Raw genomic sequence first — 18,006 nt, forward strand, 5'->3', positions numbered from 1 at the left:
TATGCTGTAGGATAGCTATGCTATGCCATTCTTCTGATATGTACACAAGTGGTTGCTAGGCCAAGGGCGATCCAAAACACTTGACCCTTTATCTCTGTTATCACAAGAATCCGAAATGAAAAACTGTGTTTTTGTATACAGCTTTTTGGAACACATTGGTATCATACACTCTTGTACATAGACCAATAAAACATCATATTGGCCTGTCTCATAAAAACAAGATCACAACATTCGAAGTACTACTCCAGTATAAACTGAATGTTGATACAATTTTTATTATTGAACATTGGTTACCTGTACTAGCTGTCAAAATAAAATCAACTTCAGCAGCAGGATTTCAACTAATGAGACACTTTAGTAAGGCATCCTATACACATGGTGGTACTGCTGGTTTTGTGAAAGTGTGAACGAGCACATAAATTTCACTGAATTCAATAAATGTTATATTAATCTAACAGAAAAGGATTCTAAATTATCTGCAACCAAACTGTCAGAACTTGACTTCATAATCCTTGTCAAATATAGAACACCAGTTGGTAAGAGAATGAACAATGGAAACCAAGTAGGAATAACAACAATGTAGGAAAAGACAGATTGCTAATTACCATAAAGATAATACACTAACCTGCAGACAGACACAATTAAAAGACACTTACACATGAGCTTTTGGCCGCAGCCTTCATCAGAAAAAGAGAAATATTCACCGTTCATTCACACAAGGAAGCATATCTCATGCACACATGACCGCCATCTCTGGCGGCTCGGACCAGAATGTCCAGCATTGTGTGAACGAATGGTGCGTGTTTCTCTTTTTCCGATGAAGGCTGTGACCAAAAGCTTATGTGTAAGAGTCTTTTTAATTGTGCCTGTCTGCAAGTTAGCATGTTATCTTTACAGTAAGTAGCAATTTATCTTCCTAAAAGTGGTACGAGTGAGGTCTATCTTTATGAATAAATTGAAGATTCTGCTGAGAAGACTCAGCTAATTAAATATGGAGATAGTATTTTGTGGTGACTTTAATACTGATTTTTCAAAAAATGGTAAAGCTGCAGAAGCATATATAAACATGAAAAAAGCATTCAGTCCAGTCCCCACAATAAACTGTCATATAAAATCAACAGCAGGTACGTTTTCCATCATTGGTCAAATGTATATTTATCTCAGATGAAAACTATGCCTTTACTAGCAATGTACTGACCATGACCATTAGGCTCATTTGCTAAGCACAAAGAGGGAAAAAGTAAGTTTCAAAAAATTAGTTAAAAAAGGAACATTTTCCAAAGATAACATTAGAATATTCAAGTTCCTATTACGTAGGTAATATAGCAAAAACATTTTCATTGAGAAAAATTTTTATACTATATAAATATTTCCAAAACTCTTCCATATGGCTATCCTTCTTCAAACCAAAATGTTAGATGTTCAGAACAAAAAAGAATGGGCAGTAAAAAGCATAAAATTTCCTATGAAAGCAACAGATCCCTGCAGTAATGCTGTAAAAGATACAAAGTTTCCCAATAATCTGCTGAGTACTCTAAAATCTACAAAAAGAGCTATTGTAGAGTCGGCAGATAGGCAAAAATTGTATATGATGATACCGGTAATGTAATGAGGAACTCAGCAAACAGAATAGGACCCATTAGAAAGGTTATCAAAAGGAAAATTTGTAGTATACTACCTAAAAAAGGGATATATCTTTGTCATTTTTGATCATGCTATTAAATTCCTCAACCAACATGAAATCATTTCAGTATTTCTTCTAGATCAGCATCATTAACCAAAAACTCATACTCAAAAAAAGCTACGTTGAAAATTTTTCATGTTTGTTTATCCTTGAAAAGAGTAATCCACTGTGGCATCACATTGTACAGTAACATACCAGAAGTAACAGAAGTTGCCCCAAAGCCAGTATTTAAGAGCAGGCTAAAGATATTCTTAATAAAGCAGTTTTTTCTGTATCAGAATTTCTAAATAAGGAAAAAAGTAATTTTTCCTTCAAATGTAAATCAGTCAGTTAGAAAAGTCTAAGAATGTTTCTATATTTTTCTTTTTTGTGTTTACAGTGTATGTTGTGTTGTGTTATTTTACCATCCAGTAGCAGTTGTACAAAATGATATGTATGCTAAAGCTGGACTGATAAATATATCATACTGCACAAAAAATATGTATATTGATGAGCAGAAAATTTGTCAACCTAGCACAACTGTGGGTTTGATATCAATGAAAATTTCATTTTCTTATTGTTGGTAAATGTTGTACAGCAAAAAAATAATTGTATTAATTTCATTTACAGAATAGTTTTGTTTGTATTAGTTTTAAAATCAGTCATTTTATGAGTGTTTTGTTCAAACTGGTAAACTGGGATAATATGTCATTAGGAAAACCAGTACAAATACATTTGTTGTTAATTCTAGAACACCCCGCAAAGATCTATTAAAAACTGGATATGTGGCACCTACTTCACAAATATATACACACATACATACACTCTAAAACACATACACATGTAGGGGCCCAGGCGTGTGCATAAATGAGCGTGAATGTGTGTGTGTTTAAGCATTTTACTCTAGTTCATCAAAGAATAAATCTGAAAGCTAGCAAGTTTTCTTTCTTTTGTGTGTGTCTATCAACTGCATAATGGTTCTGATTTTTGGTCAGTGATGTCCTTTAATCCTGAAGTATTTGCATCATATACAGTTTGTAATGTTTAGTTTATAATTAGAATGTCAAGTCATTTCATTGTATTGCACTTCTCTCATCATCACAGAGACCACTTTCTGTTCAATCCATGGGATGTGATGAATATAATGTAAATGTAAAATCCAAAGTTGGTATAGAACCATAAGGAATCCATTCTACCCAATAGCTAAGAAATGGGTAGTTGAATTCAAATACAGCTTTACTTCTCTTGAAACAATCCATGTGAAGAACATCCAAGAACATCAATCACACATGAAAATACTGATAATGTGCATAATAAGATATTGGACAATCAGCAGTTAAAATTGTACGAAAAAGATAATTCCATGGCATTATCAGAATAAAGACCACAGAGCACTTCACATGAAGAATTAAGTAAGAAAATGTTTTGTGCAGGATGAGTGAATATTTGTTTGATGTTGATCAAAAGTAAAAGTGAAAAAAGTTATCAGCAAATTTTGGTTCATTTGAAAGAGAATCCAAATGATTTTATGACCTTATTTGTTAATGTGGATGAGAGATAAGCGTACCACTTCGTGTCAGAAATGAGACAGCAATCAAAGAAGAATCCTGAACCTGGTGGCCCTACATGAAAAAAGGCACAATCAGTCTCACTTACCAGGTATGTTCTAGCCACTGCTTTCTGGGACACAAAAGCGAATCTACTGATCTGTTACTTTTCAAAGAGTAAAACAAGAACTGGAAATATTATATAAGTCTTCTGGATGAAAAGTGTGCAAAAGGAGCCTTGGATTCAAAAAGAAGAAAATATCTTTAATGAGAACAATAGACTTGCCCACAAATGTGCATTTCTTAGGCTTAAAAAATAGAGACCAGTGAATATATAATGGAACCTGCTTAATGGAAAAAAATTTCTGTGATGTGCATTGTGCTGAAAGGTCATGTTTAGGCAGACCAAGAAACATTTGGTACTTGCGTTAGAAATATCTGCAACTCTAACACATGGTTTGTTGAGCATTCTACTGGTGAAACAGCTTCATCTAAGAAAAGTTCTTAAGCAATGACTGTTGAGCATTCTACTGGTGAAACAGCTTCATCTAAGAAAAGTTCTTAAGCAAGGAAGTAAGAGTCAACTACATAATACTGGCTCTGAATGACAAGTGTCAAAGTCAGCAAGAAGTAAAGCTTGTAGTTTCTGTAATGGTAGCTACTGTTCCCATATTACTTTGCATGTAGTACTGTGCATGGCATCCATTGCACACATAACCGATTAAGTGCTGATTTAAGGCTTTGCTTCTTCCAAGTTAAGAATCCATATGGTTTATTGTCCACTTTGGATGTTATATTGTCATACAGCATGTCATATTTCTCTTAATTGTTGGAATAGCCTCAGAAACACAGTGTATGTATATAGAAATAACAGGGTATATTGAACATATATGGCAGGTACTTGATGATGTAGTGCCTATATAGAGTATCCCTTGAGAACATAAGCATACTCACAAAATTTCAAGAAACAGAATAAAAGTACAAGTTGATAAAATGAGACATCAAAACACTGTTTTGAAACAATGAAGCAGTGTATTGTATGATAGATAGGTCTATATATTATCTCATCTTCAATACATAATGTAAAAATACTGCCATATCAGTACAAATGAGTTAGATTTACTAATCTGGCATCTAACTTCCCAATATGCCATTTTAATAAATTATACTTCAAACATGTTTTCAAAGGCACACAAAGATTATCACACATAGAAACTCTTAGAACATAACCCAAGAATAAAGGAAAGCAAAATTTGTGAAGTGTGGAGGAGTAAGTGTCTTTTAATTGTGCCTGTCTGCAACTTGACATGTCTTCGTTATGGTAAGTAGCAATCTGCCTTTTCCTACATTGTCGATATTCCTACCTGGAGTTTCCATAGACATAAATTACAGCCAGCAGCCAACTGAATTGCAGAAAAGTCAGGAGGTGCGAGTCTTAGCAGTTTCATATTTCCTGCACCAAATGCACTGCTTTCACATCTAGTGACTTTCCTACTTTCTAGTGTGTTTGACGTATTGGATTTAGTCAAAATCACGGTAATGCATATATTTTGCTTTCCTGTAGTATTCTAATGCCTAATTTTAATAGGTTTTATGTATGACAATCTTTACATGCTCTTGAAAAAACATATTATGAGGTATAATTTACTGAGATAACACACTGGAAAGTGTGACACTCAATGAAGGAATTTTACCCATAAGGACTGCAATACTCTATCTGTCATCTATTTAGTGAATGATGTGTAGGGAGATGTACCTGTTTGCAGTTTTTTACCACTATGAATTACAGCTAGAAATGTTTAATCCATCACATTTGTTGTACTGTATAATAATATAGACCAGAGTAGCAAATATACACATATAAACAGACTAAATATACACATATAAACAGGCTATTAAAGCTGCAGAAGGAAATAGTAAGGTGTATTGGGGTGCTAACACCCAGTTGGCCTTGCAGAAATAATTTCAATTAATATTAAATACTAACAGTGTTCTCCACGTACAAACACAAAGCACGTTCTGAAAGTAAGTATACTGTGACCATAATGGGCAGTGGTTTTTGTTTTTTTGAGGGTTGGCAACAGTAAGTGGTGGAGGGAGATTCCCTGACCACAGCAAGAATCACAGGAATGTGGTAGTATGTAAACTCACACTGCAGTGTGCATTTGCATGAAATATGTTGGTAAAAATCCCACCACATGCAAGCCATGTGCTGTGATTATGCTTGCTACTCACAAAAGGAATAATAATACCTAACAAAATTTTTTGTGAATGAAAGTAGTATACGGTGAACATGTCATGAACATAATGGGTGTGTTTGAGTTGTGTATGGAGTATAGTGGAGGCTCAACAAGTCTTCATGATGAACAAGGAGTGGAAGACCTTCCATTTGACTAATGAGCTAATGCAAAAAGTTGAGGAAACTGTTCATGAAGTTCGCTGATTGAAAGTGGATGAAATTTCTTCAATGTTCCATAACTCTCCAGAGATCTCTTATACAAGCTCGCACAAGACACTCACAGAAATGCTGGATATCAGAAACTATGTGCAAGGTCGCTCCCAAAATAACTGCCAGAGCAGCACAAGAAAAATTGGGAAACCAGCACCTGCTAGTTTATTAAGCAACTTGAATTGGAAGGTGAGGATTTTCTGACATTTATTGTGACTGGAGATGAAACATGAGTGGCTCATTACTTGCCTGAGACAAAAACACAGTCTTCACAGCAGCATCATGGCAGTTCCCCATCTGCCAAAAAATTCAAAACCTAAGTGTTTTGGGATTGCAAAGGCATAATTTTGATCAAATTTCAGCCTCATTGGGAGACCATCAATGCATAGCAATATTGTGTGACACTAAAAACTCAAAACAAACATTCAGAATAAAAGGAGGGGAATGTTAATGAGAGGAGTGTACTTGCTGCAGGACAACACTTGTCTCCACACAAGCTTAGCCACCAGCATATTCTTGGACTCATTTGGTTGGGATGTTTTGAATCCCTCTCTCCTACTCCCCCCTCTGCAATATTCCCATGACTTGTCACCTACATATTATCATTTTGTCACCTCCCTGAAGCCACAGGAACAGAATTAAATTTTCAACTGACAAGCAGCTGCAGAAAGAGGTTCTGAAATGGGGGAAAGAGCAGGCACAAGAGTTCTTCACAGAGAGTATAAAGAAGCTCATGCCATGGCTCACTACATGCACTGAATGGGATGCCGCCAATTATGCATAAAAATAGTCAGCAAGTGTATCAATAGTATCCTGTGTTTTTTTTAAATACGCTTTTCCTAAAAATACATAAAATCTCCTGAAAGGAGACATGGCAAGATGCAGACAGGCACAATTAAAAGACACTTACATAAAGCTTTCAGCCACTGTCTTCATCAGTAAAAGAAAGACATACACCATTCACACACACAGGCAAGCACACCTCACACACATATGACCGCCAACTCCAGCATCTCGGGCTGCAATGCATCTATCACATGGGACACAAGCAGCAATGTGGAGGGGTTTGGGAAGGGGAAGGGATAATAGTGTACAGGTGAGGAGATAGATGAACACTGTCTGGTGGAGTGTGCAGGGACTAGACTTCTAGCAGGTGCCACACCAGGATGTTGTGAGACAGGGAGGTGGGGAAAAAAGGAGAGGAGTGGGTAAGCTGGGTGGATGTGTTGGCAGAGGGCTAGAAATAAACAGGATGGAAGATGAGAATGGGGAGGAGATGATAGGACAGAGGGGGCATGAACTGCTGGGTGGAGAGTGCTGGGACAGTACGTTACTGTAAGTTGACGCTGGGATGAAGGCTGTGGCCAAAAGCTTTATGTAAGTGTCATTTAATTGTGCCTATCTGCAACTTGGTGTGTCCTCTTTATAGTAAGTAGCAATCTGTCTTTTCCTACATTGTTGATATTGCTACCTGAGGTTTCCATTGCTTGAATGCATAAAATGTAGTACACTTACTTTCTGAAGATGCCTCATCTGAAAGTATCATGTTATTAAAAGTAAATACAATGCTTATATTAAACAAAGCAGTGCATAATTATCATGCAAGAGACAAAAATAATTATTGTATCCACATTACAAGACACAAACTTGCTGATAAGAATACCACAAAGTTATTATGGTTACTACTCAACAGTCTACTTGAGAATACAAAATATTTGGATGGATTACCAGTCTTCAAAAGAAAACTTAGAGAACACTTGAATGCAGCATGTTTGTACAGTGTGAAAGAATATTTGGAGGCTGGTTGAAAAGAACTAGGATAATAATTGTGATTCTAAACTGGTTCGAGCAATGTTTTGATTTATATTATGTCAGCAAGCTGTTTGCATGCCTTTCTTGTTCAATCAAAAATCTGTTCTAGTGATTATTTGTCCTATTTACACTGCAGTGTCAAGTGCTATTAAACATACAATAGAGTATCAAGCAAAAGAGAATTACTGAACAAGGCAGTGCAGCTGCTGTGACACTGATCTCACATTCACGAGAACAGAGTTGTTCTGTCCGGCCATCCTCATTTGCGTTTTACTAGATTGCTAGGGAAAATACCAGGATGGTTCCTTAATCAAGGCCACAGCCAACCACTTGTCCTATCCCTACAGGCTACCTGTTGTGTTCTCTTAAAGTATGTTATGTATGCTGTGTGTTATATTTTGGCCTGTTGATTGACATTGTATTACCTTGACAAATCCTGTATCATTGTGAAATGAGATGAACCTTGGATGAATAAAGATAAATAAATGAAAAAATAATTTTAAATGTAAATATAATAATAATATAGTAATTCAATGTAGAGTTAGTATGTGTGTGTGTTTGCCCAATACTACCGATTAAAAACTTGTAGATTTTTTTATAAAGCTTATATTGCATTATATTTAAGTGTGCTCTAATCGTAATTTACGGTTTATTCATAACTATTCTGGCATACTCAATATCACTCTATAAAAGGGTCAAATGATAACATAAATGGGTTTGTTGTTCGGGTATGTTCATCAGTCAGTTATAGTACATTAAAAAAAGGAAATTTATCTACCTGGATACCAAAAAACTTTGACTCACCTCACACGTTAAAATCTGAATCACTATTATTTAACTTTTTTCAACTATTCTCTTGTGGTTCTTGGAGTAGCCACTCTTTGTGAATGATTCACATTTGTGAGTGTGCCCACCCATCCTTTTCTCACTCATGCTTAAGTTCTCCCTTGTTTGCCACACAGAGCAGAACTACAAAGTACCTAACTGATGCATAAAGACCAAAGAATTACCATAACAGGTTGGAGTAAATAATACAACTGTCAAATATGGTGGTTTTTCATCAAACATCACATCCATTATCTCCTCTATTCAAACAGCATTGAGTCTGAAGACATCAGTTATATGAAACCCAACTTGCATTTTTCCCTCGTGAAATACTGAAAGCTTTGGATCAAAGCAGTCAAGTAGATGCAGTATTTCTTAGTTTCTGAAAATCATTTGACTTTGTAGCACAACTATGTTTACTATCAAAAGTATATCTTGGATCGAGAGTCATCAACATATGTAGAAGTAACTTCGTGTGTTCCTCAGAGAAGTGTATTGGGATCCTTGCTATTCATGTTGTATATTAACGATCTTGTGGACAATATCAATAGTAACCACAAAGTTTTTGCAGGTGATGCAGCTACCTATAATGAAGTACTGTCTGAAAGAAGCTGCACAAAAACAGTCATTCAGATTTTAATAAGATTTTGAAGTGGTGCAAAGATTGGCAATTTGCTTTAAATATTCAGAAGTGTAAAACTGTACACTTCACGAAATGAATAAATTTGGTATCCTATGACTTCAGTGTCAATGAGTCACAGTTGCAACTGGTTAACTCATACAAATATCATGATGTAATACTTTGTAGGAATATGAAGTGGAATAAGCACATGGGCTCAGTGACGGACAGGGCAGGTGGTAGACTTCAGTTTACTGGTAGAATAATGGTAAAATGCAATCAGTCTACAAGAGAGATTGCTTACAAATCACTAATACAACCCATTTTAGAATGTTGCTCAAATGTGTGGGATCCATATCAAATAGGATTAACAAGGTATATTGAAGATATACAGAGAAGGGCAGCATGAATGATCAGAGGTTTGTCTGAACCATGGGAAAGTGTCACAGATGTGTTGAAGAAACAGAGCTGGCAGAGTCTTGAAGACAGATGTAAACTGTCCCATGAAAGCCTACTTACAAAGTTTCAACAACCAGTTTTAAATGATGACTCTAGCAACTGTGGAATACTATAGAAATTTTTCCTACGTGGAATGTTTCCCTCTATTATAACATTTTTGAAAATGTCTGCTTGTGTCTGTGTATGTGTGGATGGATATGTGTGTGTGTGCGACTGTATACCTGTCCTTTTTTCCCCCAAGGTAAGTCTTCCCACTCCCGGGATTGGAATGACTCCTTACCCTCTTCCTTAAAACCCACATCCTTTCGTCTTTCCCTCTCCTTCCCTCTTTCCTGATGAAGCAACAGTTTGCTGCGAAAGCTTGAATTTCGTGTGTATGTTTGTGTTTGTTTGTGTGTCTATTGACCTGCCAGCACTTTCGTTCAGTAAGTCACATCATCTTTGTTTTTAGATATAAGTAAATATAAACCTACACATATGGATCAAAAAAATTAACTGAATGGTGAGCAAAAACATAAGTGTCTTTCTGTGCACAACAATTTTGAGAAAAATGAGCTTGTAGGATAGCTATGTGTAAGAGTTAGCAGAACAAACACAAATACAAATACAATACACCACCTAGAAAATTCAACACACGTTGTCCAGAGATGAACAACATAAATCAAATGTTTCATGTTTCAGTAGGTCTGCCATAATATTTTTAAACTTCAATTTAGAATGTATACAGCAGGCCCAATGAGCCATGCAACTTTTTCACTTCAAAGACAAGCTCATCTGCCTGTTATTCCTTGCCCCTGCTTTGAGAATATGCACCCACATGGAACAGAGATGCTATGATACAAAGACACAATTCCATTATTTCCAATAGGTTAGGAAACAACACACAGTTTTCTCTTTGCCATGGCAATGGTTCCTGTTGTCTGTGTATCAGTGACAGCTCCATATATTTATAAAACTTGATTATACTTGCAGTATGTGGATTGTCCACACTTTGGAACAACCCTTGTACAGCTTCATCAAAATCTTGTCAAATGTTGTTACTGTCAGAACTGAATGTCTTGCCACTGGTCATGTTGCTGGTTAATTATCTGTAAAATAGTGAGGGGGTTTCTGGGTCACTTCTTAATGATGGCTTCTTTTGTTTGTTTTAACCAATGCCCACTCTTTGAAAACCCACACTGCTCATAGCGAGGATCCTATAATGTTGCTTCCCAAGCAATTGCTTTGTCTGCGAACTTTCCAACGAACTGATTACAAATTCCATCCTCATGTTTATCAATTCCTGTTTCAATGAATGCATTGCAGTAATCTGACTTTTCGGTCTCAGACAGTGATTTTGTAAGGCCAATTTTTTCATTTTTTTCACTGCCAATTTTGTGGTTTAACTGCTCAAAAGCAGACAGTATTTCACAAAGACTTTTCAGTAATTGTGTAGTCTTCATTGAGCAGTTTTATTAGTGAGCGTGGTGAAGGTGTTTCATGAAAGCTCCTTTATTTTCAAAATCCTGTTGAACTATTCTTATAAGGAGTTTCATCTCATAGGGCAACCTCGTTTCAGTATTAAAATCGGGGAATTCATTCGCTTTTGAATGTGGTGTAATTTTCAAACGCTTGAGAGCTTCATTTGAAAATTCCACTGTTGCCTTCAGTTTTGCCCTTGCATCTGAAATTGGTTCACAGCTAGCTTGTACAATTACAATTAAGATATGTGCAAAACAATGTGCTGTACGTGCCACAATTTGCGCATCATCACTGCCTTCACCATATCATGTGCATTCTCTGTGATGCAAGCTATAATTTTGTTACTAATAACCCAAGCTGAAGTCACATTTTATAATTCCTTGTCCATGTTTTCAGCTGTTTGCCTATCATATGGTTTAAAAGTAGGTAGCAAATATGGTTGCACACTGCGCTCAAGAGAATAATTCGTTAGTGAGTGTTCTCATACTGGAAGGTACAAAATGTTTCATTTAGTTAATACTGTATATAGTTTTTATTTAGTAAATAAGTCATTTTCCTAAATTCTACATTCTCAGCTGCATTAAACAGTAGGTATTCCATAAAAACAAGTCTTAAAATCAGTTTCTCTAGTTTGACTCATTTGGATGAGGGCTCTGGTCTCGATGCTTATCCTGTAATTTTTGTTTGCCTACCATGTCTAACGGCAACGAACCAGTATAAGTGCTGGGAATTTCTTGAACATATTGTTCACCTTAGTGCACAGGCACTGAAATGCAGATTCCTGAACAGATAAACTGACTTCATCACTGTCTACATTCATAAATACTGGTTTAGAATTAGTTTCACTTCTCCCCTACAACATTAACTGTGATTCTTAGGCCGCAAATATCTACGCAAGAAGCAGAAGGAGGCTTTCTGCCAGTTGCTTCAATGAACCTCTTGTTCTACAGCAAAAAGTGACCTATTGTACTCACTGTAACATTATCTCCATGCACCCGCACAGCATATCTGGGTTGGTGCAAAATTTTCAATGTCACCTTCACCCCAAAAGACTTTTGCTACAATGAAAACAACCAAAATCCAGGGCACAATGCAAGGCAAATATAATTTTAAACATGTATACATACAGCCATCTAACAAAATGTTAATACTGGTTGGCTGATTGGTTTGGAGAATAAAGGGACTAAATTGCTTGGTTATCAGTCATTAATACTGGTAAGTGAAAACTAACCTACTCTATTTTGGTGTAGGCTCTATTTCAACTGCCATTGTCTATGGCTGTTACCATAATTATGTTATGGAATCAGAGTAATCTTAAAGGATTTCATCAAAATATAGGAGGTATTAGAGATAAAGTTAGTGATCTGCTTATAGATGTTGACTCTGAAATTATTGGTAAGTTGGAGCACCACTTAAATAATTTGACAAGTCAGAGGCTTCCTTTACCAAGATACTGATTATCTGGCTGTTTTTCAGGGAGTTCCTTGCAGGGTGGAGGATTGGTTATGTACATAAAAAACAGCATTCCATTTGAGTCCATAGACGTATCACAGTACTGCACTGAACAGATATTTGAATGTTGTGCAGGGGCAGTTGAATTTAGTGAAACTAAACTTCTACTTGTTGTTGTTTATAGGTCCCCTAACTCTGACTTCAGAGCACTTCTGCTCAAGCTAGAGAGGGTTCTTGGTTCACTTTGTAGGAAGTACCAGAAATTAGTTATATGTTGTGACTTCAATATAAATTTTGTATGTGATGGTGCAAGAAAAAGAATGTTCGTAGATCTCCTAAATTCATATGATCTGATGCAGACTGTGTTTTTTCCAACTAAGGTGCAGGAGAATAGTAGCACAGCCATACACAATATTTTTATTCATTCTTCATTATTAGATGGGCATTCTGTGTAAAAGGTGAATGGCCTTTCAGACCATGGTGCACAAATTTTACCACCAAAAGGCTTTTGTACTCAAACAAATGTCACATTTAATTACAAACTATGTAGGAATGTTAATTCAACAGCAATAGAGAGTTTTTTAAACCTTGTCAAGGAACAAGAGTGGCAGGATGTTTATAGTACTGATAATATAGATGATAAATTTAATGCTTTCCTTAACACATTTCTCATGCTCTTTGAGAGTTGTTTTCCATTAGAACATTCTAAACGGGGTACTGGCAGTAGTAGGCAGCCCGGGTGGCTGACTACTGGGATAAGGATGTCATCTACAACAAAGTGGGAATTATATAAAAATGCTAGAAGTAGTCACAATCAAGCTACAGTATCCCATTACAAACAGTACTGTAAGGTGTTTAAAATGTTATTAGGAAGGCAATAGAATAGCTAAATCACAGGATAAAATTAAAACCACATGGGCTATTGTGAAGGAAGTGTCTGGTCAGCAGACTCTATAAAGTCAGTTCATTGTAAAAATATTTCTGTTACTGATAAATCAGGTTATATGTACAGTATTTAACAGTAATTTTCTGAGCATTGCTGGTGAATTAAATAAAAATTTAGTTTCTACAGGAAATCATATAACTTTCTTGGCAAATGCCTTTTCAAGATTGAGGTCTGAAATACTCCTCTGTGATACAGGCAACGGGGAGACTGAGTCAATAATTAAATCACTGAAGACTAATGACTCTCACGATTATGATAAGAGTGCCTAGCAGAATATCAAAGTACTGTGCTGCACATGTTAGCCCTGTTTTAGCCATAGTTGCAATTTTTCCTTTAGAAAATTGACAGTTTCCTGAGCAATTAAACTACTCAGTAGTAAAGCCACTTTATAAAAAGGGAGAAATGGATCATGTAGACAATTTTAGACCTATTCCTATGCCATCAGTGTTTGCTAAAGTTAGTGAAAAGGCTGTGTATGTAAGGATAATTGATCATTTTATATTACTCGATTTGCTATCAAATGAACAGTTCGGCTTTAGAAGTCGTTTAACAACTGAAAATGCTACACTCTCTTTTCACTGTGAGTTACTGTATGGGTTAAACAAAAGCTTTTGAACGTTAGGCATATTTTTTGATTTAACTAAGGCGTTTGATTGTGTTGATCACAAAATATTGCTCCAGAAGTTGAACCATAATAAAAAAGGGGAAGTAGCTCAAAATTGGTTCACCTCTTATTTTAGCAACTGACAGCAAAAGGTCATTATTCACAATGTTAAGAATGGCTGTGATGTGGGGTCTGAGTGGGGTACGGTCAAGTGGAGGGTGCCCCAGGGATCATTGTTGGAGCTACTCCTGTTCCTGATTTATATAAATGATATGCCATCTAGTATTACGAGTAATTCTAAAATAATTCTGTTTGCTGATGACACTAGCTTGGTACCACAGAAAAGGATGTTGTGAGCAATATTGGCTCAGTTTCAAATAATGCAATTCATGACCTAAGTTCAGGGCTTGTAGAAAATAAACTAATGTTAAACCACAGTAAGACTAAGTTTTTACAGTTTTTAACACACAATTCAACAAAACCTGACGTTTTAATTTCACGGAATGGGCATATGATTAGTAAAATTGAACAATTCAAATTTCTAGGTGTTCTGATTGATATTAAACAGTCGTGGAAAGTCCAAGTTCAGGATCTTGTTCAAAGACTTACTGCTGCAATTCTAATTATTCGAACGGTATCTGAAGTGAGTGATCGTTCGCACGAAAATTAATCTACTTTGATTATTTTCACTCGCTTATGTCGTATGGTACTATATTTTGGGGTAACTCTTCCCATTCTAAAAGGATATTTTTTGCCCAGAAACGGGCGGTTCGTGCAAGAAGTGGTGTAAGTTCACGACCCAAGAATAAGCAGCTTTCTACTGGATGGAAAGCCTAAGTGCACGCCCCCTAACCCAAGGAAGCTATCCAGATGCAGGAGAGGAAGGTTAGGTTAGCCTACTTTATTTATTTTGCTCGGGAAACTGACCCAAATATCCATCCTAACTATACATTTCTTGTTAACAAAATTAGCTTATTCCCAAGAATACGCAGCTTTCACTCAGTTAATACAAGACAGAAATCAAACCTACATTTGGATCGGACTTCCTTAACTCTTGTGCAGAATGGTGTGCATTATACTGCTGCATACATTTTCAATAAGCTACGACTCGAATTCAAAAATCTTAGCAGTAATCCATGCGCTTTCAAATCGAAACTGAAGAATTTCGTCATGGTTCACTCCTACGCTGTCGAGGAGTTCCTTGAAAAATTAAGCTGATTTTTGTTGTATTGTTGACTGCGTTTACTTAAACTTGTGGATTGACTTTTTTTGGGTTCAAAGGCTTTTATTTTTATCTGTTATTACTTGTATGTTGTAATTTCATGTACTGACACATCCCATGACCTTGGAGATTTGTTCCTCAATTTGGTCCTACGGAACTTGACGTGTAAATAAATATGTAAAAAAAGAATTGTGGAATTATTCTCCGTTAGGGTCAGTGTCTTAAGAGCTTCTATGAGCAATGTATCTGATGGCAGATGCATAATGTTCTGCTGCATATCGAATTACACCTGGGTACCGCAAATGTTTCCACCATTTAAAAACTAGTTGTAGCTGATCGATATTTCAACTTCAGGCATCATCTTTGGCATTGCCGCTATTTCATTATTTTACAATGTTTAATTTTATTTTAAAGAAAGACACATATTTCACTTGTCAATACGCATTTTAGAGTGGATTTTTCAGACATATTGTATCAAAGTAGACAATAATTTCAACTGACTCCGTGGCGCAACGGTAGCGCGTCTGACTCCAGATCAGAAGGTTGCGTGTTCAAATCACGTCGGGGTCAAAATATTTTTATTGTTTCCAGATTCTACAATTCTGATGCATGTAATTGGTCACGAACAAATCTGACATAAAATTCGAACTGCAACTTTTCATTCAGTGCGGTTCTTCAAAAAAAAAAAAAAAAAAAAAAACTTTTTGTGTAGAATCTGCTGTTATGTTACATATATTAGTGGAAGTGCGTGCTTAGGAAAGGTTTGTATACCATCACTAAAATGAGCAGTGACAGCATACCATAAAACTAAAAAAGAATCCACTAGTGAAAGTGTACAATCACTGGTGCCTGTTAGTGGATGTATGTAGTAGAAGATTATTGAGGGTGCGTTCGACATGGATTTAATTGTCGTCAGTTGGTTATTGTTACGTTATACGGCAGTGAAGCTATGTTTGAATCAGTGAAGTTTATGGAACATCTCAGAGTGGAATGGGAAGACCAATTATAATTGTGTCTTCATGGATAAAGAAAAGTAAGACTCGTTTATCAGCAAGGTTAAATGACTAAAATCTGGGCAGAAGACGGACGGCAACGACTAGAAGCTTTTGAAGAGATATGAAACGCTCGAGGTGAATGAAATAAAATTAATACGCGTAGGAACTGTTCCTGAAGAAGGCTAGATTGAGTACTGTATGTATTATGTTTATGTTAAGAACTGGATGATATTATGTACGATGCTGACGCAACGATAGGCCACAGTGGACGCGACCGAATGGTAAAGGCAAAGTACCATAATAAAACATACAGAGATGTTGAGATGTGTCTTAGATTATGCGAGGCTTGTTTACAAAAAACAAAAGCGTCAGAAGAAAGGAGTAGTAGTGAGGTCTATGTTGTTCAAAGAATTAAATTCCAGATGTCGAGCTGATCTCATTGACTTAACAACTGCCTTCAAATGGAGACTATAAATTCACTAAATTCGTTGTTCTCAGGCCACTATAGTCCAAAACAGATGAGGAGATATGCGATATTACTGATATTTTTACGTTGTCAGGCCCTTCCTCAGACTTGCGGTCAGATAATGTTCGAGAGTTCGTCACCAAAATAATGAGCAGTTTAACTGAACCACAGCCCAGTTTTAAGATTGTGCACGGTAAACCTAGACATGGCCCGAGCCAAGGCGGTGTAGAGCGAGCATAACACCACAGAATGGAGCTGTGCACTAATATTTGTGCAGTTTATAGCTCTGTACATTTTGGAATTAAAAAGCCCCCATACGAAGCGATGTTTGGACGCACATGTTCTGTTTTCATCGAGGTTTATCTCCTGAAGCAATGGCGAACGTTCACTCTGAGGACGACCTTGAAAATATAATTAATCAAGTGTGCGTTAGCACTGAGAAAGGAACCGAAAAGTTGCAGGGCAATGGTCACAGCAAATCTCCAGTGCTAGAGGGAAACATAGAAGAGGAACGGAGGTTGAGAACAGAGAAAAAGTGTGTTCCAGACAATAATGAACAATACCTGACTGATTCAGAGTCGTCACCTCTTGATATTAAAAAAACACAGGACTGAGACGTACAAGTGCTTAGAAGAATAAGCACAAAGACTGCAGCAGAGCTCAGACTGTCGTTTGCTACCTGTGGAAGGGGGATGTACAGACTGAGTTCCAGTTCCGGACTTGATCGAGGAAGAGGAGATTCAAGGTCGACATTGGGTGTCGTTCTCTAGACAACGGGTGATGGCTTCTGCCGAATCGGGATGAGAGGTGATGTGCCACGCCGGCTCCGTGCAAGGTAATAAATTGATCGTTTTTAAATATACGAGATGCGACTGTGACCATGACTGCCACAGTTTGTTTCAGGTGCCAGTTCAGTACTTGCCCTGGAATAATCTCAGAGGAGGAATTCCATCAAAGAAAACTGTTGCTCTAAGGACAGTTGCGATGGTGGAAAGCGGCCAGGGATTGTTCGATTGCAACTGCCGGTATAAATGTCAGACTCTGAGATGCTTTTGCAAAAGAAAAAATGTGTTCTGCAAGTGGTGCATGTCCTTGCTGCAATAAATGAATTTTATATAATATGATTATGTGTTCAAATTGCAGCTCATAAAATGCAAGTTTCGAAATATGATTGTGGTTTGTTATTGCAGCAATATGAAATTGTTTGTAATATGACTATGTATTCAAACAGTAGCTCACAAAACGCAGCTTTCGACGTGTGATTGTGTATTGGTATTGCAGTAAAATGAAATTTATGACTGTGTGTTCAAATTGCAGCTCACAAAATGCAACTTTTGAAATATGATTATGTTTTGTTATTGCAACTGTATGATTCAAATGGCTCTGAGCACTATGGGACTTAACATCTGTGGTCATCAGTCCCCTAGAACTTAGTACTACTTGAACCTAACTAACCTAAGGACATCACACGCATCCATTCCCGAGG

At 36.7% G+C, this 18,006-nt stretch overlaps 1 protein-coding gene and 1 non-coding gene across 3 annotated transcripts in view; one reads left to right on the forward strand and one right to left on the reverse strand.

The window, feature by feature from the left end:
* Positions 1-18,006, reverse strand: part of LOC126237449 (uncharacterized) — a 220,409-nt gene that overhangs the window by 137,342 nt on the left and 65,061 nt on the right. The window contains exon 1 of one of the 2 annotated variants that reach the window (XM_049947581.1): positions 14,868-14,974. The exons of the other annotated variant lie outside the window; for it this stretch is intronic. The gene's annotated coding sequence lies outside the window, so the exon portion shown is untranslated. Of the gene's footprint in view, positions 1-14,867; positions 14,975-18,006 lie in introns of those variants that run through there. 2 annotated transcript variants of the gene reach the window in all.
* On the forward strand, positions 15,558-15,629 carry Trnaw-cca (transfer RNA tryptophan (anticodon CCA)). Its single transcript has one exon. It is a non-coding gene; the product is annotated as a tRNA-Trp (tRNA).

The sequence above is a fragment of the Schistocerca nitens genome, chromosome 2, assembly GCF_023898315.1.
Source record: "Schistocerca nitens isolate TAMUIC-IGC-003100 chromosome 2, iqSchNite1.1, whole genome shotgun sequence".
Classification (NCBI taxonomy): domain Eukaryota; kingdom Metazoa; phylum Arthropoda; class Insecta; order Orthoptera; family Acrididae; genus Schistocerca; species Schistocerca nitens.